The sequence below is a fragment of the Lontra canadensis genome, unplaced genomic scaffold, assembly GCF_010015895.1.
Source record: "Lontra canadensis isolate GAN:19392208 unplaced genomic scaffold, GSC_riverotter_1.0 scaffold185, whole genome shotgun sequence".
Classification (NCBI taxonomy): domain Eukaryota; kingdom Metazoa; phylum Chordata; class Mammalia; order Carnivora; family Mustelidae; genus Lontra; species Lontra canadensis.
Window position 1 is genome coordinate 903500 of NW_022631179.1, and position 26687 is coordinate 930186.

The 26687-nt window shown below is 42.3% G+C and overlaps 1 protein-coding gene across 4 annotated transcripts in view; it reads right to left on the reverse strand.

The window, feature by feature from the left end:
• Positions 1–24755, reverse strand: part of MPP7 (membrane palmitoylated protein 7) — a 289738-nt gene extending 264983 nt beyond the window's left edge. For all 4 annotated transcript variants that reach the window (XM_032847122.1, XM_032847123.1, XM_032847121.1 and 1 more), the window contains exon 1: positions 24666–24755. The gene's annotated coding sequence lies outside the window, so the exon portion shown is untranslated. The remainder of the gene's footprint in view (positions 1–24665) is intronic.
• Between the last annotated feature and the right edge of the window lie 1932 nt (positions 24756–26687).

Sequence of the window (26687 nt, forward strand, 5' to 3'; positions counted from 1 at the left end):
CCTATGAAAGCAAAGAATTTTAAAAGTCTGTCTACTTTCAGACAAATGGCATCAAGAGCACAATCAAAAAATGCAAAGACATACAAGAAATTTCTCTCCACCAGAACACAATTATTCTTGGCATTAACAACTGGAAGTTCTGCATTTGTTAGATCTCACAGATTTTTATTCTCATCCCTGTATGAATTATCAAAGCTATATCTATCTCAGAATCTTGATTAGACAGTACATTTATAGTCTAAGTTTCCCAAAGGAGTTTATTTTTAACATAAAATATTCTTCAACGATCAAAAGTATTTCACACATTTGACACCGTGGAAACAAAGGATATACAAAATCTCCTAAAACACACCAATTTTCTAATGATCTAATAAACTAGAAGACTCTGGCTCTCGGAACCAAGAAAACCAGTAAAACAGATTTATAGAACAATAACAGACATCCAGTGTTTACACAATGTCTACACCCAGAGACTGAAGCGTGACACTCTTGTATCACATGCCACGTAGGAGGTTGCCTGGAAAACCTGCTTCCTACTTCCTGCCCCCGAAACGTGAAGGAACCTAAACATCTGTGAAAAATCAGCTAGCTTTGTCACCACCCTGTCCTAGTTTCCCATATGCCTTCAAATTCAACACCATAAATAACCCCCAACCACAGCTACCCTCAATGTTTATCTTTTAACCACATTTCATTCTGCTTTCATTCAATTTCTAGGTCCTTTGATGTGAGGTTTCTAAGACAGAAGCTGGATAATATGGCTCTTTGCATCAGCTCAGGGCCCAACATAATGCCCTTCAATAACAGGTATTCCGTAAGTCTTGACACAACAGCTAAAAATCTTTATTTAAAAAAATTCAGGTCCAGACTTAAGAGGCATTGTTGAACCTGAAAATGTCGTCACACAAATTCATCTGCAAGTGCCATCTGTAAACTGACATCTCCAGTTCCCTAACTTTACCCCACTCGCACCACACAGTCAGGAGTCCTCGTCCCTGACCGTGCAGGCATCTCAAACTCAATGTATTTAAAAAGGAACCTCTCTTTCTGCTACTCCCTCCAAACGGATCTTCTGCCCCGAGTCCTCTCTCAGGTAAAGTCAGGACCAACCACCCAGATCGGATTACACAACAAGTTTATATTGTTAAAAGGTTAAAACAGAATACTTCGAGTAGAGTACACCATATGAAGAACAATGAAATCTGGGTAAAAAGGATTAAGGCTTGATAGGATTAAGAATAACCGCCCTGAGATGCCTAGGTGGCTCAGTTAAGTGACGACTCTTGGGTTTCCACTCTTGGTTTCCACTTGGGTAGTGATTTCAGAGTCCTTGGATCCAGCGCCATGTTGGGCTCCCTGCCCAGCATGGATAGTCAGTCTCTCTCTCTGCCACCCCCCCATCAACCCCACCCCCGACTTCAGCATGCACGGACATACTCTAAAATAAATATATCTTTAAAAAAAAAAAAAAAGAATACCAGCCCTAATATCCAACTGCACCAGCTACCATGCTTTGTTCTCCGATTTAAAGCCTGCTACAGTCCTACAACCTAAATACTATCATGACTGCCTTGGTTTCCCTACGAGGAAACGAAGTCTCAGATACATTCACAATTTGATACAAGGTCCTAGAGTTGGTAAATGGCCAAAGTGGCTTTGAACAAAAATAGCCACTTCATAGCCCCTAAAAATCCATGGGGAAGAAGTCCTCTTCAAAAATGAAGTCATGCAAGTAAGGTTCTAAAATTGGACACCAGGGTACGGGGTAAACTGAAGCTGGCACATTCAGCCAAGCAGCGCCAGAGTAACCTAGGTCACAGGTGAGCATCCCAGGGCTAGACCAAGGGCAGGGAGGCTGGAGTACTAGAGATTAGTGTGGTACAGAATAGGAAGGGTAAAAACCTAGGCTCTCAGCATGAAACACAGTAGACATGCTGGGAATCAAAAGACTCCACAGGCCCTAATCTTAGATATACAAATGACAGTGGTGCCATAAGCAGGAACTGGGTATATGAAAAAGTGGAACCTGTTTTTCCACTTCTGATCTTTGAATGAGGTCAAGAGCAGCCACCCAAGTGAAAACACCCAAAAGACAGTGCCACTGATGAGATCAAAGCTTGGTTAGGACAGGGCTGGACTTAAACACTGCTAATTAAATATTCATTTCATATTTATGTTTATTTCTTAAATCAAAGGTGACACTGTTTTAATATAGAAAACTAGCAACTGTTAACCCCCCCCAAAAAAATGGGGGTAGGGGGTGCTTGCTAACATAACACTTTCCCACTCATTGACAAGTTCTCCAAGGGGCCTAGCAACAGCTTTTCTGCATATATTCATTCGTTCCAGCCAAAAACTCTGCCACCTACTCACGTCCCTTGCAAACTATTCCACACCCACTGGAACATCTTTGCAGCATCTTTTCAGAACACAAAATATTGAGACTGCTAAAATGCATATGGAAATTTTAGCCAAAAATTGGGCTTTCAACTTATTAATGGTATAAACTCTTAAAATGCTAAACAGTTTAAGGCCCACAAACAAGTAAGAAATTTTATTCAGTGTCAGGGAACCAATGAGAGATCTACCTAAGCAGCCAAATCCATAAAGAAGACCTCCGCAGACAATACAACAAAATTAAAATTGAAAATGTCATCAGGTAAATAAAAACTGAAAATACAATAAAGAAAAAAGGAAAATGTCATCTGGCGTCTGTATCTACGGAACTATATACCACCAAAATAGGACTTTTTTAAAAGCAAGTAACAGAAGGAGATGGGCAGTATATGATTTCTGATTTCTGTTAGTGATCTATTACCATCCCATATGCCCTTCAAATTATAGGAAAATCCACATGTAAAGGCATATTTAGAAAAAGATGGAAGGAATCCATTACAATTCCCAAAAAAAGGTGGGGGGGTGGAAGGATACATACAAATTCATATTAGCAACTGCTTGTGCGGAGGAAGGGGAAACAGAAGTAGGAAGGGAAACAATACATACTTCATCTATGTTTCATTTCTTTCAGTTAAAAAGAAAATCTGAAAGAAGTATGCCAAAATGTTAATATCTGTTAATTGGGATGAAGGTCATTTGGTATTCCTTATGTTTTCTTTGCTAGTCAGTATTTCTTAAATTTTACCCAAATTGTTTAAGGGCGGGGGGATGGAATTAAATTCTCTCACCCAATTAAAATACCACACGGAACACGGCTGACGTACCACTCCAGGGTGAACAGGGTGAGGGAAACTCACTTCTTCACCAAGCAGCCAACTTCTATTTTGGACTCCTAACATATTTCTGTAAATAGAAATGGCCTAACTAGAAACTCTAAACTCTGGCTCGATCTCCCCAAATTAACCTATGAAGTGCGCTTACCCACGGGCAAGTTCTCTGTGGCAGAAACTAGAGAGGGGCCAGCTTTAGTGGAAGCAAAGAGGGACATACAACATCCGAGAGAGGCTCCTGAATAAATCCCATGTCTCCCCTCGCACCCCAGTCATGATCCTCATTCCCTCCTCCAACTCCGTCCTCAAGAGCTCTCAGCTCAGGTCACGATCCCAGGGTTGTGAGATCGAGCCCTGCGTTGGGCTACACAGTCGGCATGGAGTCTTCTTGAGGTGCTCTCTCTCCCTCTGCCCCTCTGCCCCACGTATGATCTCGCATGCACGCCCTCTCCCTCTCTCTAAAATAAATAAATCTGAAACACACACACACACACACACACACACACACACACAAGAAATCCACACATTCAGTCAACAACCATCCTACCACCAGGCATCAGGCATTTAAGAGCAAGGGCAGAACCCCTACCCTCAAAGACACCGCTATTGATTCTTCGTCCTCTCAATTTCTTAGTCTTAAAAATATTCCTGCCAGGGCGCCTGGGTGGCTCAGTGGGTTAAGCCACTGCCTTCGGCTCAGGTCATGATCTCAGGGTCCTGGGATCGAGTCCCGCATTGGGCTCTCTGCTCAGCAGGGAGCCTGCTTCCCTTCCTCTCTCTCTGCCTGCCTCTCTGCCTACTTGTGATCTCTCTCTGCCAAATAAATAAATAAAATCTTAAAAAAAAAAAAAAGTTCCTGCTATCAAGTCCAAGAAAACTCATGTCTCACCCGTGGCTAAATGATCCCTTAGAATTATTATTACTGTTGTGAGCCCAGGTGAGGAGAATATGCAAAGTGGGATGAGGCGACCTGAACAGGCCAAACCCATCGGCAGAGCTGGGCTCCCATGCTGTACCCAAAGCAAGAGGCAGGCCAGCCCCCAGCCACTCCGGGCCCGTGGAGATCAAACACAACAAGGGCAACACAGGCTCCTACAACCCGTAGCCCACTTTTTTTTTTTTTTAAACCAACAAAAGATCCAGTTCAGCAACCGCCAGACCCTTTAAAGTAAGAGGGCAAAAAATAAAATAAAAAGGTCCCATTCCTGGGCACCCACTCTACACATGCTGGTTTTAAGAGTAATGTCACCGGTTACACATCAGGGAGGAAAATTCCATCTAACAGTGTATGTGCCTAAAGGAGGCCATTTCTAGTATTCCTGGCTCTAGATTAATAACAGCAACAGAACAATGGAATTTCTTAGACTCTAGACATCCAAAGGCAGGCTAAGGCCCACCAAGAGGGTGTGACCACAGAGGCCGTATGAAGATAACAGGCAACCTCTGATGACAGGGTCAAACCAGGATGATCAGAGACAAACGGACATGTGCCTGTGAAGCAATCTGGGATGTCAATCCCAGAGCAAACCTGTAGGTCTCTGAACACATCCTTATGTCCTACCAGAGTAGAAGGTAGGTAAAAATTAGTAAAAAAAAATAACCACACATGGGGCCTGAATATAATAGACTGTGAAGGTCCCAGGGAGTGATTTCGACTTAGGGTGGCACAGCCCAAGAGTCAAAAGCAAGACACTTGGGGCACCTGGGTGGCTCAGTGGCTTAAGCATCTGCCTTTGGCTCAGGTCATGATCCCAGAGTCTGGGGATCGAGCCCCGCATCAGGCTCCCTGCTCAGTGGAGAGCCTGCTTTACACTCTGCCTCTCCCCCCACTCATGTGTGCACACTCTCGCTCCAATAAATAAAATCTTAAAAAAAAAAAAAAGATGCTGTCTGTTGAGAAACTAGGAGAACCTATTAATGCTAATAAACCTAATGTTTATTAGCATTCCCTTAAAAGGAGGTACACAACCTGAATGTTTATAGCAGCAATGTCAACAACAGCCAAATGATGGAAAGAACCTAGATATCCATCAACAGATGAATGGATAAAGAAGACGTGGTATATATACACAATGGAATACTATGCAGCCATCAAAAGAAATGACATCTTGCCATTTGCGACAACGTGGATGGAACTAGAGGGTATTATGCTTAGCAAAATAAGTCAATTGGAGAAAGACAATAATCATATGATCTTCCTGATATGAATTTGAGAGGCAGAGTGGAGTTTGGAGGGTAGGGAAGGATAAAAATGAAACAAGACGGGATCGGGAGGGAGACAAACCATAAGAGACTTTTTTTTTTTTTCTTAATTTATTTGACAGAGATCACAAGGCAGAGAGGCAGGCAGAGACAGAGAGAGGAGGAAGCAGGCTCCTTGCTGAGCAGAGAGCCTGATGTGGGGCTCGATCCCAGGACCCTGAGATCATGACCTGAGCTGAAGGCAGAGGCTTTAAGCCACTGAGCCACCCAGGCACCCCCCATAAGAGACTCAATCTCACAAAACAAACTAAGGGTTGCCAGGGCGAGAGGGGTACCGAGAGGGTAGCTGGGTTATGGACATTGGGGAGGGTATGTGCTATGGTGAGTGCTGTGAAGTGTGTAAACTTGGCGATTCACAGATCTGTACCCCTGGGGCTAATAATACATTATATGTTAATAAAAATTAAAAAAAAAAAAAAAGGAGGCACACAGATTGTTGCTGTTAGTTCTAGTGGAACCATGATGTAATCTCTGCCATTATCACAGGCTGCATGCCTCACTGGGAATCAAGGGGCCAAAGGAAAAATACCATGTTACACTATGTCTGTTCTGGCCAGTGTGACAGCCCACCTTCCAGTGAGTTCTAAACCCCTGGCTAATTAAACAGGGATTTGAGTCTAATCTACAGTGGATAAGGAAATGTCCTATTCCAACCAATTTGCATACCACCTAAAAATGGTTTTTTTTTTTTTTTAAAGATTTACTTATTTTAGAGAAAGAGAGTGCACTAGCATGGGGTGAGGAGGGGCAGAGGGAGAGAGACAGAAACTCAAGCAGGTGCTGTGCTGAACATGTGGCACGATGCGGGGCTCGAATTCACGACCATGAGATCACCAGGACATCATGACCTGAGCTGAAACCAAAAGTCTGACGCTTCACAGACTGGGCCACCCAGGTGCCCCAGTGCTAGAGTTTTAGAGAAAAGAGCAGTTGAAACCAAACACTAACTCTAAGACATTCCAACATCGAGGAGACATCACTGAGCAAATGCAAACTTGCTGCGGCAAATTAGAGCTCAGGTGGATCCGCTGAACTAGAGCTCGCTGAGGCCCCAGAAGCTCAAAGTCACTCATGCAGAAAGGACAGCCGAAACCCAGACGATGGGCTGAGCTGCAACACCCAGGGTAAGGGGCAGGAATAAATGTGTCAAGGATTAAAGACACTCCCACAGTTTAGGGACAGGAGCAAAAAAGAAAAGCTGGTGGCAGAAACCAACACAAAACTAGACTGAGGAGAACAGAGCTTCCCAATATCCAGTCATCAAATCCGTTCCATCAAACCACCCCTAGAATACTCGAGAATACTCACCCCTGCGCCTCGGCCTACCCCTCCTTCAGCCCCTCCCCACTGCCCATCGGTACCTTCCCATCTGACCCCCCACCACCTTACCAACATGGCGGATCACTGCCAATAGACTTGTTTCTCAGACTGAGGTACTTAGTATGGAGGTTCAAGGGGGGGGGGGTGCATAAAAAGGATACATCTTTCTGGAGCATCCACTTTGAACAATGGAAAGTGGTATTTCATCAAGCAGATCAAACATAAAACCTCAGAACAACTTCATGCTCGCCGTGGGTGACTCTTCCTAGCGCCTCAGACTTCTGAGCAAGCCTGTCACCCAGGGTGTGCCTCGGCAGACACATTTCTAGAACACCGGCCAAAGCAGGTGAGACTTGTGCTTGTTAGATTAAAAGAAGGAGCCAGAGAGACTGAAGATGTGTGAGAGACAAATTCCAGAAAGAATTCGAATCCAAGGATCTGCTCACACGCTGGGTTCTGGTGCACAGAACAGGAAGCTGGAGTTTAAACCCCGGCTTCACCACCCCCAATCATCGCACTCCGGCAAAGTACTGAATGGCAGGACTCAATTTTCCCCATTTGTAGGAGGAAAAAAAGATAGTTCTCCAAGGGCTGCAGTTAGGACATCAGGGAGCACCGCTCAGCACAGCGCCACGGGGAGAGCCAAGGATCAGCCGCTGGCAAAGGCAACTACCGTCGATGGCAGCTAGGATCAAGTTAAAAATGACAGAGAGAGAGAGAGAGAGAGAGAGATGTGTCCTGTCCCCATCCCAGTCACAGTCTCCCCGTGGAGATGTTTTAGGTTCCCTGTGTAAAAACGAGAGAAAAGGGGCGCCTGGGTGGCTCACTGGGTTAAAGCCTCTGCCTTCGGCTCAGGTCGTGATCCCAGGGTCCTGGGATCGAGCCCCGCATCGGGCTCTCTGCTCTGCGGGGAGCCTGCTTCCTCCTCTCTCTCTCTGCCTGCCTCTCTGCCTACTTGTGATCTCTGTCAAGTAAATAAATAAAATCTTGAAAAAAAAAAAAAAAAAAAACCAAAAAACAGAAAATTCAATCACCCAGTTCTGGACCCCGCTGGAGATTAGAAACACCTGGAACAGAAGTCGAGTCAGGGGGCGCCTGGGTGGCTCAGTGGGTTAAAGCCTCTGCCTTCGTCCTGTGTCATGATCCCAGGACCTAGGATCGAGCCCCGCATCGGGCTCTCTGCTCAGCAGGGAGCCTGCTTCCCCTCCTCCCCCTCTCTCTGTCTGTCTGTCTGTCTCTCTCTCTGCCTACTTGTGATCTCTGTCAAATAGATAAATAATATCTTTAAAAAAAAAAAGTCGAGTCAAGGTCACTTTACTGAACTGGGCTAACTGAGCAGAAGCTAGTGGTTAAGGGAGGAGTCGGGAGAACATCGTTAATGAGAATACCACCCCGAAGTACGCACCAGAGCCCCGGAAAAGCTGGAATTGACCAACAACCCTACTGCCGATCAGCAGGCCGTTAAGAGGGTCCCAGGAGGGGCCACAAACGTACACCGGGTTTGTGCATGTGCAGTACTGCATATTCCGCAATCACTCAAATTACGAGAAGGAATTCAGGAAGGGAGGAGCGGCTTAGAACTGGTCTGGCCTGAAGCAGAAGGACCTGTTTGAAGTCCCCACCAGGGCGAGAGTCTGCAGTTCACGACGAAAGGCAACTGCTTCCTGGTTCTTGCCAGGACGCCAGCAGATACTCCAGCTCGGTCTGACTCACCCTTCCCATAACCAGTTTCGCCTAATACGATCCTTTTATCTCAAGAAAACTCCATCTTCCGTCATCCATTTCTCGACATTATACATTTTAAAGAGGAAGTTTTGTAATAAACACAACATTTGTTTATCATTCAACCCACAAAATGCCAGTAAAAATTTTAGCTACGGAGGGTCAACTCCTCACCTCCTCTATTCTACTTTAAACACGGTGAGGCCAAGGACACTTCATACACTTTCAAATGCGCACTCAGAATACAACAGAGGATTGGTTAAAGGGTAACTGTATGCAATGAGTACATTCTCGCAAGAAAAATCTTAATTTTTTTAAAAAAGATTTATTTAAGAGAGAGAGGGGATGTGCAGCAGGGAGAGGAGCAAAGAGAGTGAGAGAATCTCAAGCAGACGCCCCATTGAGCTCAGGGCCCCACATGGGGCTCAATTTCATGACCCTGAGATCATGACGTGGGCCAAAATCAGGAGTTCCAGACACTTAACCAAATGAGCCACCCAGGTGCCCCAAGACAAACTGTATTTTAATTTTTAAAAATTTCTCTTAATAGCATCAGTAAGTGTCTACCACATTTTTTTATTTCAAATGAATTAAGTTACTTTCAGAATATAATAAAAGGGCTTCTTAATGGTTTCCTATGGATTTACTTATTTCTAAAAACGAATGCAATTTCACTTGGTGTTTCAAAGAGAAACGACTGAGAGACCAATTTAATCTACTCATCCTGAACAGATTTACTTTATAATCTCATGGACCAACTCACAATGTTGAAACTGATTTAAAACAAAAACAAAACAAAACAAAAAACAGGACACCTGGATGGCTCAGTGGGTCACGAGTCTGCCTTCAGCTCAGCCCATGATCCCAGGGTCCCAGAATCCAGTCCCGCACTGGGCTCTCTGCTCAGCGGGGAGTCTGCTTCTCCCTCTCCCTCTGCTGCTCCCCTTACTTGTATGCTCACTCACTGTCAAATAAATTCATAAAATCTTTAAAAACAGAACAAAACAAAAAAAAACATTTAACCTGCCTTTTCTATACAATATCTCTAATAACTGATGAGGGAAATTTCCTCTTTATAAAAATACCCTATTAAATAAAGAAGGAAAATATATCTAAAATATCACCATTTTACAAACCACTAATAAAACAAGAGATCTAGGTAATGATTCTCAATGACCAGGATCATCACAGAAGGAAAGACAATCAACATTGCCTGACTCCAGCCGGAAGTACACCTTACCACCCATGAAGCAATTTTGCCAAAAAAAAAAAAAAAAAGAAAGAAAGAAAGAAAGAAAACTGAATCAAACCAAGATTGGATTACTATTTTTAGGAAATAAAAGAAGAGAAGAACAAGTTAAACCATTAACAAGTTAAAATTAAATTAAAAGCATTACAACAGGTTACCACTTGTTATCATCCTTCCTAACGATGACATTACCAAACAAATATTTCTTGATAAATGTCCAGGACAGGTCTTCAACTTCTCTTTGTGATTATCTTCATCTTAAAAGATGCGGAAAGTAAACCACGTATTACCATGTTTATAGACATATTTATCATGATAAGACAGCAAAACTAACAGTTTCGTGCAGGTCTGAAGCTGCTGATCTCAGAAATATTTTCTTTCCTAGTGTTACCAAACTTTTCCTCACTTGGAAAAATACAGCACAGCTGAGCCAAGAAGTAGCAGGTCCCCACTTCTAAGAAGATAGCTTTTGGAAGAAGTAAGCAAAGGAAAAAGTTGGATCTGGCTGAGCAACCTTAGGGGAGAGAGATCAGCGTTAAGAACCTGGTCCTCATAAATAAATAAAAATCTTAAAAAAAAAGGGCAGGGGGGACGCCTGGGTGACTCAGTGGGTTAAAGCCTCTGCCCTCAGCTCAGGTCATGATCTCAGGATCCTGGGATGGAGCCCCACGCTGAGCTCTTTACTCAGCGGGGAGCCTGCTTCCTCCTCTCTCTCTGCCTGCCTCTCTGCCTACTTGTGGTCTCTGTCAAATACATAAACAAAAATCTTTATTAAAAAACAAATACAACAACAACAACAACAAAAAACCTGGTCCTCAACTGCACTGGTGAGAAATACAAAGAGCCAATGGTTCTCAATTGATCCTTAAACCCTGGGGGTCCTCAACAAGCTTTCAGTCCATCCATGAGGTCAAAACTATTTCTGTGATAATGCTGAAAGGGGGGACGCCCGGGTGGCTCAGTCGGTTGGGCCATTGCCTTCGGCTCGGGTCATGATCCTGGGGTCCTGAACGGAGTCCCGCATCATGCTCCTCGTCCAGTTGGGAGCCTGCTTCTCTCTCTGCCTCTGCCTGCCACTCTGCCTGCTTGTGCTCTCTATGACAAATAAATAAAACCTGTAAAAGAAAAAAAATAAAATAATGCCGAGAGGGGTGCCTCGGCTCAGGTCATGATCCCGGGGTCCTGAGATCAAACCCCACATGGGGCTCCCTGCTCAGCAGGAAGCCTGCTTCTTCCCTCCCACTCCCTCTGCGTATGTTCCTCTGTCACTGTACCTGTCAAATAAATAAAATCTTAAAAAAAAAATTAAAATCATGCTGAGAGGTTACTTGTGATGTTCCCTCACTGACATTTGTGCTGAGGATATAAAAGCAAGGCTGTCTAAAACTGCTGGCATCTTGGCAGGAAAAATAGTCAATGGTCCCAACTGGGCTGCCCTCCCCAGTATAAACTCAAGTGGAAAAAAAAGGCCAGCTTCACAGAAGAGTGTCCTTGAGGGAATGGTGAAAATTAATGATTATACTGAAATCTCAATTCTTGGATACAGTGCTTATTGTTTGTGACAAAATAGGAAGTCTAGGTAAGAATGTATGCCATACACTGAAGGAGGATGGTTGTCTGAAAGGAAAGGAGGAGTGCCATCTGTACGATTCGCAAGCTGAGCGAGCAGCTTTTTTTCCCCATGGTATATCATTCTTCTAGGAAATAACACCCGAAAGGCAAATGGAGTACTGAAGGCTGGGCATTTATTTGGCAGACCTTTTTTCTTTTTTTCTTTTTTTAACTGAATAAAGTGAACCTCTTGCTTCCAGGAAAACACCCAACCTATGTGTTGACCATAAGAAAATTCAAGCTTTCAAGTAAAAATTAGGTTTTTCAGAAAATTACATCTGCCACCAGAACATGACAGCTTTTTCAATAATCATCTTTCTGAAGAGATCATGGGTGATTTTAACAAATGTGACCTTTTCCAACGATATCATAAAAGGTGCCAACATTTGGGAGATTTATAGAATTCCATGAACCAGTATTTTCCAAAACATATATAAAGATTCAAAGTACAAAATAAACCACTACAATTAAATGCCTAGAATGAGAAAAGTTTGACACGGGTTAAGATTCCAGTCTGCAATTGTATTTTTAAGGAATTGTCACTTACAAAGTTTTGGTGTGGTATCAAAGAGAATATCCATGATTACCTAAAAAGATCATTAAAACACTCCTCTCTTCCAACTACAGGTCTGTACAAGATTAAACTTCCTTCCTATATTCCAACCAAACAGCAAATCGCAACAGACTGAACACAGAAACAGAAAAATCCAGCTGTCTTAGCAGACAAGAAGAGCTACAATCAAAAAGAACAAAATATGTAGGAATAAATGTAACCAAGGAGGAAAAAGATCTGTACTCAGAAAATGACAAGACATTGATGAAAGAAACTGAACAGGACACAAATGGAAAGATACCCCATGCTCATGAACTGGAAGACTATTGTTAAAATGCCCATACTACCCAAAGCAATCTACAAATACAGTACAATCTCTATCACAGTTCCAAAAGTATTCTTCACAGAAGACAAATATTCCTAAAGTTTGTATGGAACCATGAAAGACCCCAAATAACCAAAACAATCTTGAGAAAGGAGAACAAAGCTGGAGGTATCACGATCACAGAGTTAAACTATACTACAAAGCTACAGTAATCAAAACAGTATAGTACTGACACAGAAACAGACACTTAGATCAAAAGAACAGAATGAGGGGTGCCTGGGTAGCTCAGTGGGTTAAGACTCTGCCTTCAGCTCAGGTCATGATCTCAGGGTCCTTGGATTGAGCCCCACATCGGGTTCTCTGCTTGGCAGGGAGCCTGCTTCCCCCACCTCCCACCGCCTGCCTCTCTGCCTACTTGTGATCTGTCTGCCAAATAAATAAAATCTTAAAAAAAAACCACAAAAACAAACAAACAAAAAAACAGTTAAGACCCCAAAAACAAACCCATGTTTATGTGGTGAATCTGCAATAAAAAAGGCAAGAATATGCAATGGGAAAAGACAGTCTCTTCAATAACGGTGCTGGGGAAACTGAACAGCTACATGTGAAAGAATGAAACAGGACCGCTTTCTGACATCATACACAGAAATTAACTCAAAATGGAATAAACATCTAAAGGTAAGACCTGAAACTGTAAAACTCCTAGAAGAAAACATGGGCAGTAATCTCTTAGACATCAGCTTTAGCAACATTTTTCTAGATATGTGTCCTCGGGTAAGGGAAACAAAAGCGATACCAATTTATTGGGACTCCATCAAAATAAAAAGCTTCTGCGCAGTGAAGGAAACCATCGATGAAATGCAAAGACAACTTATTGAATGGGAAAAGATATATGCAAAGAATATATCTGATGAGTTCCTATCTAAAATATATAAAGAACTCACACAACACCAAAAAAACCTACTTATCGAACTTAAAAATGGGCAGAGGACATTTTTCTAAAAAGACATACAGATGGCCAATGGACACACGAAAAGATGCTCGACACCTTTAATCATCAGGGAAATGCTCATCAAAACCATGAGGAGATACTATCTCACCAGTCAGAAGGGCTAGTATCAAAAAGAAAAGAGGTAACACGTGTTGATAAAGATGTGGAGAAAAGAAAACCCTTGCGCACTGTTGGGGGGAGTGCAAACTGGTGCAGCCACTGTGGGAAAGAGTATGGAGGTTCCTCAAAAAATTAAAAATAGAAAAATACTATACGATCCAGTAATCCACTTCTGGGTATCTACCCAAAGCAAATGAAAACACTAATTCAAAAGGACATACGCACCTCTATTTTGACTGCAGCATTTTTTACAATAGCCAAGAAGCAACCAAGTGTCCATCGATAGATGAGAGGATAAAGATGTGGCATACATGTAGAATGGAATCTTTTTACTCAGCAATAAAAAAAAAATGTCATTCACAACACAGATGAACCTAGAGGGTATTGTGCTAAGTGAAATTGGCAGAGAAAGATAAATACTTACATGGGAAAATACAAAAAGCAAAACAAATGAACAAAACAGACAAAGAATAAACGTAGTTGAGGGGGACGGGGGAAGGAGGTGATGGGTGAAACAGGTGAAGGGGATGAAGAGGTACAAAGTTCCAGTCACAAAATAAATAAGCGATGAAAAGTACAGCACAGGGAAATCAGTCAATAACAACGTAATAACAGTACAGTGACAGATGGTTACTACACTTACCCCGGTATTACATAATGGAGAGGACAGTCAAATGACTATGTTGTACACCTAAAACTAACACAGTAAGTCAACTATATTTCAATTTTTAAAAAAAAGTTACAAAAACATAAAATAATGCCACTCTTCTCACTTATTTTGATATTTTTCATAAAGTGTTTTTATGTTTACATGTAATGGGATTATTACTTTTCAGTGAGTTAATACTCTAAAATTTCGTGTTTGAATTTAGTTTTTTTTAAAGATTTTATTTATTTGACAGAGATAACAAGTAGGCAGAGAGGCAGGCAGAGAGAGGGGGAAGGCAGGCTCCCTGCTGAGCAGAGAGCCCGATGCGGGGCTCAATCCCAGGACTCTGGGATCATGACCTGAGCCGAAGGCAGAGGCCCTAACCCACTGAGCCACCCAGGCGCCCCTCGTGTTTGAATTTCTAATACAGCAAATATTATTGTTAGATATCACCCACATAAAGAAAAGATCCTTAATTTTTCAGAGTACAAAGGACTGCAATCACATGTTTGAACACTGCAGCTCCAAAGATTACAGCCTTGGTCAAGGCTCCGATGTTCAAATGAACTTTCAGACATGATCTGAGCCTCTGATTTCCCTGATGAACAAAACACCCCAAGTCAGGAGTCCAGCAGGAGCCAAATGACAGACCATGACCACTAATCACCACACTGTTACAAGTCAAGGTCATAGAGAAGAGCAGCAGGGAGACTTCCGGGGTCCTACTAACATTTCTTCTCTTCAGTCTGAATGCTGCTTAATAAGTGTGTTTGGTTTGGGATAATTCTGTGAGCTGCATGCGTAAGACGTCTGCATATCCCAGTACACGCATTTTTCTAGGTATCTATTATACTTCAATTTTTAAAAACTTCACAGTCTGGGTGGCTCCATTGGTTAAGTGTCTGACTTCGGCTCAGGTCATGATCTTGGGGTCCCAGGATCAAGCCCTGTGTCTGAGCTTTGCACTCAGAAGGGGAGTCTGCTTCTCCCTCTCCCACTCGTGTGGACATGCGCAAACGTGCACTCTGCATGCATACTCTCCCCCCACCAAATAAATAAAAATCTTTAAAAAAAAATTCACACAGTATACATAACCATTTCTGTTTTGTTTTTCCAAACACATGATGGCTTTCAACTAAGTAGAGTCACTACCCATCACTTACTTTGGAAAAACCTGATTAAAAAAATTCAAATATGTAATTTAAAAACCTCAATATAAAAAAAAGTATATTTAGAATAAAAATTAAAACTTCCCTATACACAACTATAACTATTCAGAGTTTAGAGCTCTACATACCATCCATGACAGTTATCTTACCAAAATCAGAAAGAATACTGTGCTTTTTTTCCCAAGTTTTTAAAGCCAGTGAAGTCCAACAATTTAAAAAAAAAAAAAAAAGACTTAAAAAGAAAAAAGAATAGAGCAGGAGCACTTGGCTGGCTCCATCAGAAAAGCAAGCAACTCCTGATCTTGGGGTCATGAGCTCAAGCCCAATATTGGGCACAGAGATTACTTAAATAAAAAACTTTCAAATGAAAAACAGAGCATATAACCTCCCCCAAAAAAGTAATGAAAAATAAATGAAATGAAAAATAAATGAAATGAAAAATAAATGAAATGAAAAATAAATGAAATGAAATATATGAAAATATATTGAAAAATATATGAATGATATATGAAATATATGAATGAAATGAAAAATAAAATGAAAATGAAATGAATGAAAAATGAAATGAATAATGAAAAATAAATAATCTGAAATGAATGAAATGAAAAATAAAAATAAATGAAAATAATGAAAAATAAAAATAAATAAATCTTCCAATTAAAGGTGTAACTAAAGATGAATTCCCTTAAAGGTGCTACAAGATCTAGGGGCCACCATCTCTGTTACTCTCAATGTATCACTCCAATTCTAGACAAATGCAGTAAAGCAAGGAAATACAAAAGACAAGGTAATAAGAATTGGAAGGAAAAAGACTGCCCCCAAAGTACATTAAGTATAGACAGATTAGCTGATAGATTTATATCAATAGAGACATACATATCAACAAAGAAAAAAAGGGGGGGAGGGGAAAAATAACACTCACAATAGAAACAAAAACTGAAGTACCTAGGAATTAATCTAACGAAGAAGACATAAGACAGTAATGGAGAAAATATGTTTAAACTCTATTGAAAAAACAACTATCTTTAATACAGGTGTTAAAAACAAGAAAACGGGCACCTAGATGGCTCATTCTGATAAGCATCTCCCTTCAGCTCAGGTCATGATCCCAGGGTCCTCGGATCTAGCCCAGGGCTACTTCCTGCTCACCGGGGAGCCGGCTTCTCCCTCTCCCACTATCCCTGCTTGTGCACATGTGTGCACTCCGTCGAATAAATAAAATTCAAAAAAAAAAAAAAAAAAGACAACAAGCCCAACATAGAGTCACTTATGCTAAGCCCCACATCACGAGAGACGATTAGTTTCAGCTCTCCCAGAAATGGAATCATAAACCAGTTCCTTAGGAACTTACCTGATCTAGAGGAATGAGGTAACCTGCCTGACTCCTGTCCTCTAAAGGAAAGTGACCTTGCCACAACCAGTCCACTTTTTTGCTACTAAAACTTCCCAATCCCACTTCCTTCTGCATGCAAAAGTCTTTCATGCCGTATCACTCCTTCCCAGGTCTCCTTTCGGTTTGCTGGTGACTGCCCAATTCATGAATCATCAAATAAAGCCAGTAAGATCTTTAAAATTGATTCAGTTGAATGTTTCTTAATGTATGGTTTAACCATGGTTCTAGATCACCAGAAGTGGTTCTAAAAAAATACAAGTGCTGCATCTCCACTCCCTCCAGAATATGATTCAGTTGATAGGGGGTAAACTGAGGCATGGGTTTCTAAAAGCTACCTTGTAAATTCTAATGTAAAGCCAGGAATGAAAACCACCAGGTTAAACATCTGAAAAAAATAAAGATGGGCCTCATACTTCTACATAAAAATCACTATAAATAGGTTGTATCAATAAAAGTGAAAATAAAAACGAGTGTGGAACTAGAACAGGAAGAGACAGACTGTAAAAACATAACTTTGTTAACTAAGAATGAAAAATATGTCCTAAACAAAACCTAGATAGTGAAAAATGGATTTAATTATAACAAAATTATTCTGTTCAATAAAAGATTTCAAAGAAGAAACCCAATAAATGATAGGGGAAAAAAAAGGAAACCTAAAGACATTTGTACCACATAAAATCCAACAGATTATCACCCAGATATACAAAAAAAAATTCCTGTAAATTAGGGGAGGAAAGGGATACAAAAATTTAATAGAAAAAGAGGCAAAGAATAAATAAATGGCAATTCACAAAAGGGGACCCCACACAGCTAATAAGCATCGGACAGGATACGCGCCCGCATCAGTAATATATCACGTTGTGCCCAGTTCGCTCCATCTGTTGCATCAGATTGGAAAAAATTTTAAGGTCAGAAAATATCAAGTGCTGGCAAGAATGTGGGAAACGACAGCTGGCAACAGTGTATATCAGCACAGCCATTCCAGAGGATAATCTGGCAGAATGAATGAAGTTCTGTACAAGCCCCAGAAAGGGTCAGATGGGGGTGCAGGGGGAGGGGAAGAACAAGAATGGAACGGGGAGATGAAGGAGGAAGAGCCAGTGAAATTAACCGAGAGGCTTACATGGACCACAGCATCAGGACCCCGGGCCACCAAAGGGAGCATGAGCTCAAGCCTACACACCCGACCTGGGGAGGGAGTCCCCGCCACACCTGGTCCTTCATGGAACCAGCCTGTGCGAAATCCCTGCCCACCAGGTGCTGTACTCGGGCCCTGCCCTCACAGAGTTTGCAATCTAGTAAAGGAAACAATAAAAAGTGAACAAGTAACTTTGTAAGGCGGTGACAGGAAGTAACAGGAACGGGGTGCCAGCCAAAAGGCGGGCTCTTAGAGACCCGCAGAAGGATTATTAACCAGGCACGCGGCCAAAGGTGGGTTAAGAATCTCCAGGAACTGCATTCAGGGTCTTCGGTCACCACGGGACAAGGGAGACTATTTTCTAAAGATAACTTCCAGGTACTTCCTGGAACTGAACTCCCAGGAACAGCCCTGAAAATTCCCTGAAATTCCCTGGGTGGCTCAGTGGGTTAAAGCCTCTGCCTTCAGCTCAGGTATGATCTCAGGGTCCTGGGATCGAGCCCCACATCGGGCTCTCTGCTCGGCAAGGAGCCTGCCTCTCTGCCTACTTGTGATCTCTGTCTGTCAAATAAATAAATGAAATCTTTAAAAAAAATGTTTCTGGAAAAATCACTAGATCCACAAACGCTTCCTTCATTTATTAAATAGAAATTGAGTACTTCTGTGCCTTTTCCACAGCACAGCGCTAGGAAATGAGGATAAATATAAGATTCTGGGGGTGCCATGGTGGCGCAGTCTGTTAAGCATCTGCCTTGGGCTCAAATCATGATCCTGGGGTCCTAGGATCAAGTAGTGGGGGGAGGACCCACTCAGCACGGAGTCTGAATCTTCCTTTCCCTCTGCCCTACCCTCCACTCTAGCTCTCACTCTCTCAAAATCATTTTAAAAATTTTTGGAAAAATTGGGCACCTGGGTGGCTCAGTGGGTTAAGTGGCTGTCTTCGGCTCAGGTAATGATCCCAGGGTCCTGGGATCGAGTCCGGCATTGGGCTCTCTGCTCAGCGGGAAGCCTGCTTCTCTCTCTCTCTCTCTCTCTCTCTCTCTCTCTGCCTGCCTCTCTGCCTACTTGTGATCTCTGTCTGTCAAATAAATAAATAAAATCTTTAAAAAAAAATTTTTTTTTTTTTTGAAAAATTAGGGGCCCCTGGTTGGCTCAGTTGTTAAGCATCTGCCCTCAGCTCATGATCCCAGAGTCCTGGGATCGAGTCCTGCATTGGGCTCCCTGCTCAGCAGGAAGCCTGCTCTCCCTCTCCCACTCCCCCTGCTTGTGTTCCCTCTCTCACTGTGTCTCTGTCAAATAAACAAAATCTTTTTTAAAAAAATTTTTTCAAATTAAAAGTTTCTGGCCTTTAGGAGCATAGCTCAACCTTTTAAGATTCCAGACTCGATTTTTTTAGGATTAAAAGTCAACGTTTATTGCATGTTCATCACCTAGCAGGCACTGTTCTATGAGCTTTTACACACATCTGAGTTCACTTAAGTACTCTACACAACAGGATACTGTATTTCTACTTTAGAGAAGAACAGAGGTAAAAAACGTGCCTGAAGTCGGGGACGGAGCAGGGCTTCAAATCCAGATCTTTCAAACTTCAAAGCCTGTTTTCTTAACCATTCCCAATACTTATATTCCCCCCGGCATCTTTTCCGTGATTTTCTGAGTGTGGTCCCTGGGCCAGCAGCATCATCATTGTAACTTAACAGAAAGGCATGCTCAAAGGACCCACCCCCAGACCCACTAAATCAGAAACTCTAAGAGTGGAAACGGCTGCCTGTGTTTTAACAAGCCCTCCTGGTGAGCTGGAGGCACACAAAGGGTCGAGAACCACGGGTTTTCACGCTGGATATATGTATGTTAAAGGGAAATGATCACCATTTTGGAAATTTCACAACATAAATTTTTTATTCTATTTAAAATGGCTAAAAAATCAAAATTACATTCATTCACTTTCTCAAGACCCAGCAACTCCTCCCCCAACCTGACAAAATGTCCAATGATTCAACCATCTAAAATATGAAATGTAAATAAAGGCCCCCACTCCTAGGGACCTTACTAGGAACTGGATTTTAAATTCCAAACATGAAAAAGAGCACAGAGGTCCAAACAGAATCTTCAGAAGTTGAATCAGAAGCCATATTAGGAAAAGGACAAAAATGTTTTGAGTAGCAGCAGCCGAAGCTTGACAAATCTGAGTCCATAGCTCCGTAAGCCTTTTTATCTCTGGCTCAACTCTAGATTTTTACAACATCCCTCCAACAAACTTCAACTGCCAAAAAAAAAAGTTATAACCTTCAGAAATATTTGTTTCTCAAGACTCAAACTGCTTTAAATAAACATATATAGGCACCATCTTCCAAATACCCTTTTATCATGAGTCAAGCTAATCAGATATGCTAGTGCATACAGACACTAGTGCAAAAACTGCTCACACCTTCCCAGCCCCTTACCTAGACCCCTTTACAGCATCCTACCTGACTTTTCTCTATTTAAAGCAATATTGAGACCAGGCGCCTTCTTTCCTACCCCAACTCAAGTCTTCAGTTTGAGTAATACAGCTCTATGTGTACTTAAATTTGTCCATTTATATATATATATATATATATATTTTTTTTTTTTTTTTAAGATTTTATTTATTTGGAGGAGAGACAGAGAAAGCATGAGACAGCATGAATGGAGTGAGGGGCAGAGGGTGAAGCAGACTCCTTACTGAGCACGAAACCAGACCAGTAGGGGCTCTATCCTGGGATTCTGGGATCATGACCTTAGCGAAAGGCAGACACTTAGCCAACTGAGCCACCCAGGCGCCCCTGTCCATTTCTATTCACACCTTTTTTTAAGGTACTGGAAGACAGAGTATCAGAAGTATGTACAGATTCAAGCACCTACCACAATTTGAGAACCTACTATATGTCAAATAACTCTTTTAAGCTATTCACTTGTATATTCAAATTATTAATTTCATAAAGTTCAGAATACTACTTATTTTAAAAATTAAAAACATAAATTTGAAGACTGAAGAGTTAACTTGCCCACGTCTGTACCATGGGATAGCTAGAAATCGGACCTAAAATGCATACTAACTTGATTCAAGTGGTCAAAGGTGCAAAGAGCTCTGAGAAGCCCACACTCAGGCAGTTTTTAATCCCTGCCTGGCTACTTAAAACCATCCACCTTTCGGCGCCCAAGTTCACCCAAGGATTGGCAACACTGGCAGGAACCACCCTCCCAAAAGGAATAGCACCTATTTATTTTCCCTCTTCCAAATACCATCAAATCCACCCCCACCCAGAATCATGGGTGGTTCCAAGAAACAACTATGACTTCTCATCCCCCTTCTGTAACAGTAACAGCAATTAATCAGTAACAAACAAGCCTGTTAGCTCCTACAATCAGAGGGAGAATGCGCCCCTCTCCTTTGTAGGTAAGCTGTTAATAATGTTCTCCTAAAGAGATTATACGAGCTTTCAAGAAAGAAAAAACGAACTGTTACATGACTGGAAAAAAAAAATTTTTTTTATAACTTAAGTATTCACTCATATTCAAGATTTGAGTCATCTTGTTTTATGTACCCACGTTATTCTACCACTTCTTTTGAGGAATCTGTAATCATCAAAAGCAAAACATGAAACTATGCTCAAGGGTGCCTGTGTGGTTCAGTGGGTTAAAGCCTTTGCCTTCGGCTCATGATCCCAGAGTCCTGGGATCAAGTCCTGCATCGGGCTCTCTGCTTAGCAGGGACCCAGCTTCCACCTCCCTCTCTGCCTGTCTCTCTGCCTGCTTGTGACCTCTGTCAAATAAAATCTTAAAAAAAAAAAACCAAAAACTATGCTCAAATAGTTCATAGCTCATGAAAGATTTAAACAAAACACAGCCATTAAAAAAAAAAAAAAGTTCAAGTGTGCATAAATAAGGACCAAAGATCCACATTCTGCTGTGGGTTCCTGATCACAAGAAGAATCAGAGAGCTTTTTAGAAGTTATTTCTTTTAAATTACTAAGTGTCCTTCACTTTAAGTTAAGCTGTCCTTTCCTTCCAAATAACCTCACTTAATGAAACGGACCATTGCGATTCTGTCTGAATTGTAATTACAAGAGAAGCAGTTACAGTACACTTGTATCTTTGTCAATGAAATACTTATAATAAGGAAAAAAATCTGATTGAACTCTCCTTTGAGTAGCACCCAGTGCACCACCTAGTGGAAGTTGTGTAACATTGTAATTAAATTTTTTTAAAGGACAGAAACCCTAGGTAAGAATTACAAATGCTATAAAAACAGCCTAAATCTCTTTCCAGTTTCCCACACTGCAAGAGAGCTGTGTTCATAAGAGAGGACTCATTTCCTGTACAAACTAAAAGACTGATAAGGCTTTCTTAATGGAAATCCTTGGGCGCTAGACATTTTGACAAGAGAGTAAAAATAAAGTGAAGACATTAATGCAAAAACAAGTCCAAACAGATAGACAGGGGTTGTGTAAGTGATGATGCCTTATATCCTACAAGAATAAGTTATATCAAAATGGACATGTTATAGGCAACAGATGCATCTGCCATGAAAACGACTTCATGATTAGAACAGTTCCATTCAGTAATTCATAAGACATTTCCATATTCCTAGTGAGTAATAAGTTTAACATAACCTAGCAGTTCTCCAGCATTCCCCAAGCCCTGACACCATTCGATGAGGTTCCTCCCAACTATCGATCTAAGCCTGCTCCGCATTAACCTCCAAACTCCCTTGCTTGCACTGTTCTGAGGAATAAATGCTTTTTACATTTTCAGCTTTTCTACTAAATTTACACTTAACTTTTCCCAAAAGGTCCTAAGTCATTACCAGAATATTCAAGCTTCATTTTTATTTGCCTTATGTGTAGAAATTTCAGTTCAACTCAGAAAACAGCACTGAAATCCACTGCAAAGCTACAGATGCAAACAGAGATAAGCTAGGGTTCTCTAATTTGGAAAACCTCCCAAAATTTAAAACAGAGATTTTCATATAGCACCACTAGGAATTTGTTTGTTTTCCCTGTGTGAAAAATTACCTTTCTGGTGTGATTCAAACTACGTCAGCAACCTCGAGGAGGGGAAAAAAAAAAAAAAAAAAAAAAACCTAAGAGACACTATTTCTTTATTTAGAAAACACCATCTCCATCTGTGATTCTTGTACCACGTGATCAAACTGATATACAGAAGCTTACTTGATGGTGGGAACCTCAGTAGATCCTGGATTAAATCCATTTCGGGTACAGAATAAAGTAGGAGTCAGGTCACCTGGGGCAGAATTCTCATCACCTCTAGGGCTTTCACTTCATGGACTTGTAGAGTAGACATGATTATGTACTACCTGCCTCCCAATAGAAGGATTAAAAAAATTGACAGCCTATGAGAGTCTCAATTAAAAGACCTAAATGGAAATACAGACATCCCCCGTTTTTCACCAGTCCACGTTACACTACTTTGCTTTTACGACAGACCTTAGTATCTGGTTTCACTAACTGGGAGAAACGCACAGAGGTGTTTGTTCTCCATCAGCTGGAGAAGCAGCACACACCTGAACAGCAAGAGTGGCAGAGCCAAGCTCCTTCCCTGAGAACTCAGCTCAGCGTCTCAGCATCGAGCCCCGGCAGCTCTGACCTCTGTCTGAGCATCTGTGCTGTATCCTGACTTATTTTATACATTCATTAGCAAAATGTATATCCTAAGGTATCAGGAAAGCCTAAGGGGTAGGGGGGTGCTGGAACACTAAAAACATTTCCCATACACATTAATAGTGGTTTTTTTTTGTTTTTTGGGGTTTTTTGCTTTGCAGTACTCCGGTTTAGTAAAGATTTCATAGGAACGCTCTGTTTTCAGACAGCAGGGAAAACCTGTACTGGTTAGAACTGGAGTGCTCCTAGAAGGGGAGAACACTGCTCCAAGAGTTCTCACTGTGCCATTACCGCCCCAAACCCAGTGACCTTCACCATTTCACTTGTTAACAAACCGTGAATGAAAACAAAGGTTATTAAGCTAGTCAAAGAGAAAGTAGTAATAATTCAAGGTGCAAATCAGGAATTAATTGCCTGGCTTGTCTACAAAGGATTGCCTCCTGAGTACAAAACAGGTGCATTCCCAAAACCTAAAACCCAGAAATTGTTTTTAGAGAAGCGTTTCTTTATTTGAATGCTAATGTTTAAAAAAAATTAGAAGGAAGAAAAAAAAAAATCACAATTCTACTCCCACCCTTGACAGAGTGACAGAAACAAGGTTCCACCCCCACAATCCTTTCAAACCTGCGCAGGCATTCCTCATCAACATTCCTCCCCCTCACTGCTATCTCACCTTCCCCACTTCAGTCCAGACAAAGGTGAGTCACACTGCTGGGTCTACTTGTCACTGAAGGAAAAGTCCCCAAACAAGTTCACGTTAAAGACTACTCTTAATTTAAAAAATAATAAATAATAGGTAAACAGTGTTAATGTGTAAATGATACTGCAATGCGCCTGCCTCCAGCAAATATGTAATTAACAATACCCAAGACACCTTTCTGGCTTTAAAAAAAAAAAAAAAAAACCACTCAGCTTATCCTCACTTATCAGTAGGTCCCTTTCCCTCGCGAGCCTGACTCTGACTCAACTCCGCAGTTTTCCTCCACCTGCACGTCCTAGCGCCCTCCATTGGGCCCAGCCGCCTCACTCGGAGTCCCCAGGGGGTCCCGCCGGCAGCTGCCCGCACCCCTCCCCCTCGCGGTCCCCCGCCCGGCCCCGCCCCCACCTCCCCGCAAGGTGTCGCCGCCGCCGCCGCGGGCTCCCGGGCGGAGGCGCCTTGAGGCGGGCGGGAGGCTCCGGTGACGCGGCCCGGCTTGGCCCGGCAGCCGCCTGCGGGTGCAGTCGGGGGAGCAGACCCCACCGCCCGCGCCGCACCGGTGCTCCGATAGGGGCTGCAGCTACGGCACCCCATTACCTGCTCTGAGCAGCCGTGGCCCGCGGGAGGCGCGACCGCTCTCGTCCCTGCAACCCCGGGTCGGGAGGCAAAGAGACAGAGACCGCAGCCGCCGCAAAGGACAATCAGGAGCCAGCGGGCTCGGCACCGCCTCGGCGGGCGCAGAACACACGAGCCCAGCGGGAGCCCGGCCCCCACCTCCTGCCCAGTAAGTAACCGACTTGGCCCCTTCCTCGGCGGGGCGGGGTCACGGCTGAAGGGGCGGGGAGGGGCAGGGCCGCACCGCCCACGGGGCGGGAGCTCCGCGGACGCTTCGTAAAAGGCGTGTGCTGATGGGCTGCGACAGAGGTAGGCGTCCCGGACTTGAAGGGAGCCTCGCCGGCAGAGCTTCCTCATTGGTCGGTAAGAGAAAACAAAGCGGAACTCTGATTGGTGAGAACTCTGTAGCTCCTCTCCCTCGGCCTTCAATCAACGGAAGCTCCGCCCCACACGCTCTGTTCCCAGGTGGCTGCAGAATGGGCAGCTTTATGGACCTGAAACCTCTCTGAAGCGCAAAACCTGTGATAGGTTTCCTTGCCAGATGCGAGCGATTCTTTCATTCCCGGATGAACTTGATGAATAACAGCTAATCTTTAATATCGCTTGGCTTGAGGGAGGTCTCCTGGGTATTTTTTAAATGCGGCATAAAATTCAGAGGGAAATTGTCCTGTGCAAAGAAAAGACATAAAATGTTTTCGGTCTTGGCAAAATTATGCGTAACTTTCTTTTCGTTTTACCTGTGTTCCATATGGGACATGCATTACTTAGAGTGCACCACGCGGTAATAGATTTATAGGAAAACTCCCGGACAGGAAGAATTTAGAATCCGAAGAACAAAATAAAGCATTAACAAAAGCCAAAACCAAAAAAGGTAGTATATGGAAAGAAATTCAGAGGGTACAAATTGGAAAACTCAACTAATGCAGGGAATTATAAGAAGAGAATGTGACAAAATTCCAAGATGTAACTTAGACTTTGGAAATTGAAAGTTGAGGGAGCAGAAGATAATGATCAATGACCCATGGTTAGGTAAGCTGAGCTCTCAGACCGCAAGGCAAGCCCCGTGTTATCCTAGCCAGTTTAGAAGGGAGTGAAGCGTAACTCACCTGGGGACCACAATCCTTTAACTCTCTGGCTGCCTTACTATTCTGTTTGCTGTTCCTGCCATTCCCATGAGGTTTTGAAATAGACTGTTGGAAATAAAGCCCTTCCTCCAACAACTCCATAAATTATATAGGAGTGGGAAAAAAATGGAAATTGACAAAAATCGTACCTAAAGAAGGAAAAGAATATTAAGGTAAACATCAACTTGAAAAGGACAAGAAACTCAATACAAAGAATAGCGCAAATCCTCTTTTGTCTCTTTTTTTCCTGAGAATAAGGTAAAACTCTTTGAAGGACAGTGACCTCATTATCTAATACTTTTTTAAAAAGATTTTATTTATTTATTTATTTATTTATTTATTTGTCAGAGAGAGAGTGGGGGAGAGCATAAGCAGGCAGAGTGGCAGGCAGAGGCAGAGAGAGAAGCAGGTTCCTCACTGAGCAAGGAGCCCAATGTGTGGCTCTGTCCCAGGACTCTGGGATCATGACCTGAGCTGAAGGCAGTGGCTTTATAGACTGAGCCACCCAGGCATCCCTATCTAACACATTTTTTATAGAACCTTTGTAATAAATGGAATCCTAAATGATAGTCTGAAAATATGTGTCACAGTGTACTCTGAGCAAGTAACTTAGTGTTAAGATCTAATTATGCTTAAATATGTAAGAAAAAAATAAGAACTTAACACTGTCCACTATGAACAAATTGGAAAGAAAACACTCCAGATTTTTTTCCCAATCGTGCCTAAAATTCCGCCACTAACATTCTTTCTTTAGGATTGAGTGATTTATATCAAAAGTTATTCTTGTATTCATTTATGCAACAAATGTATAATAACATTAATCATCATATTCTAGTTCCTTCAATGAACTAGGCACTCTACTAAGTATTGTCCTGAACAA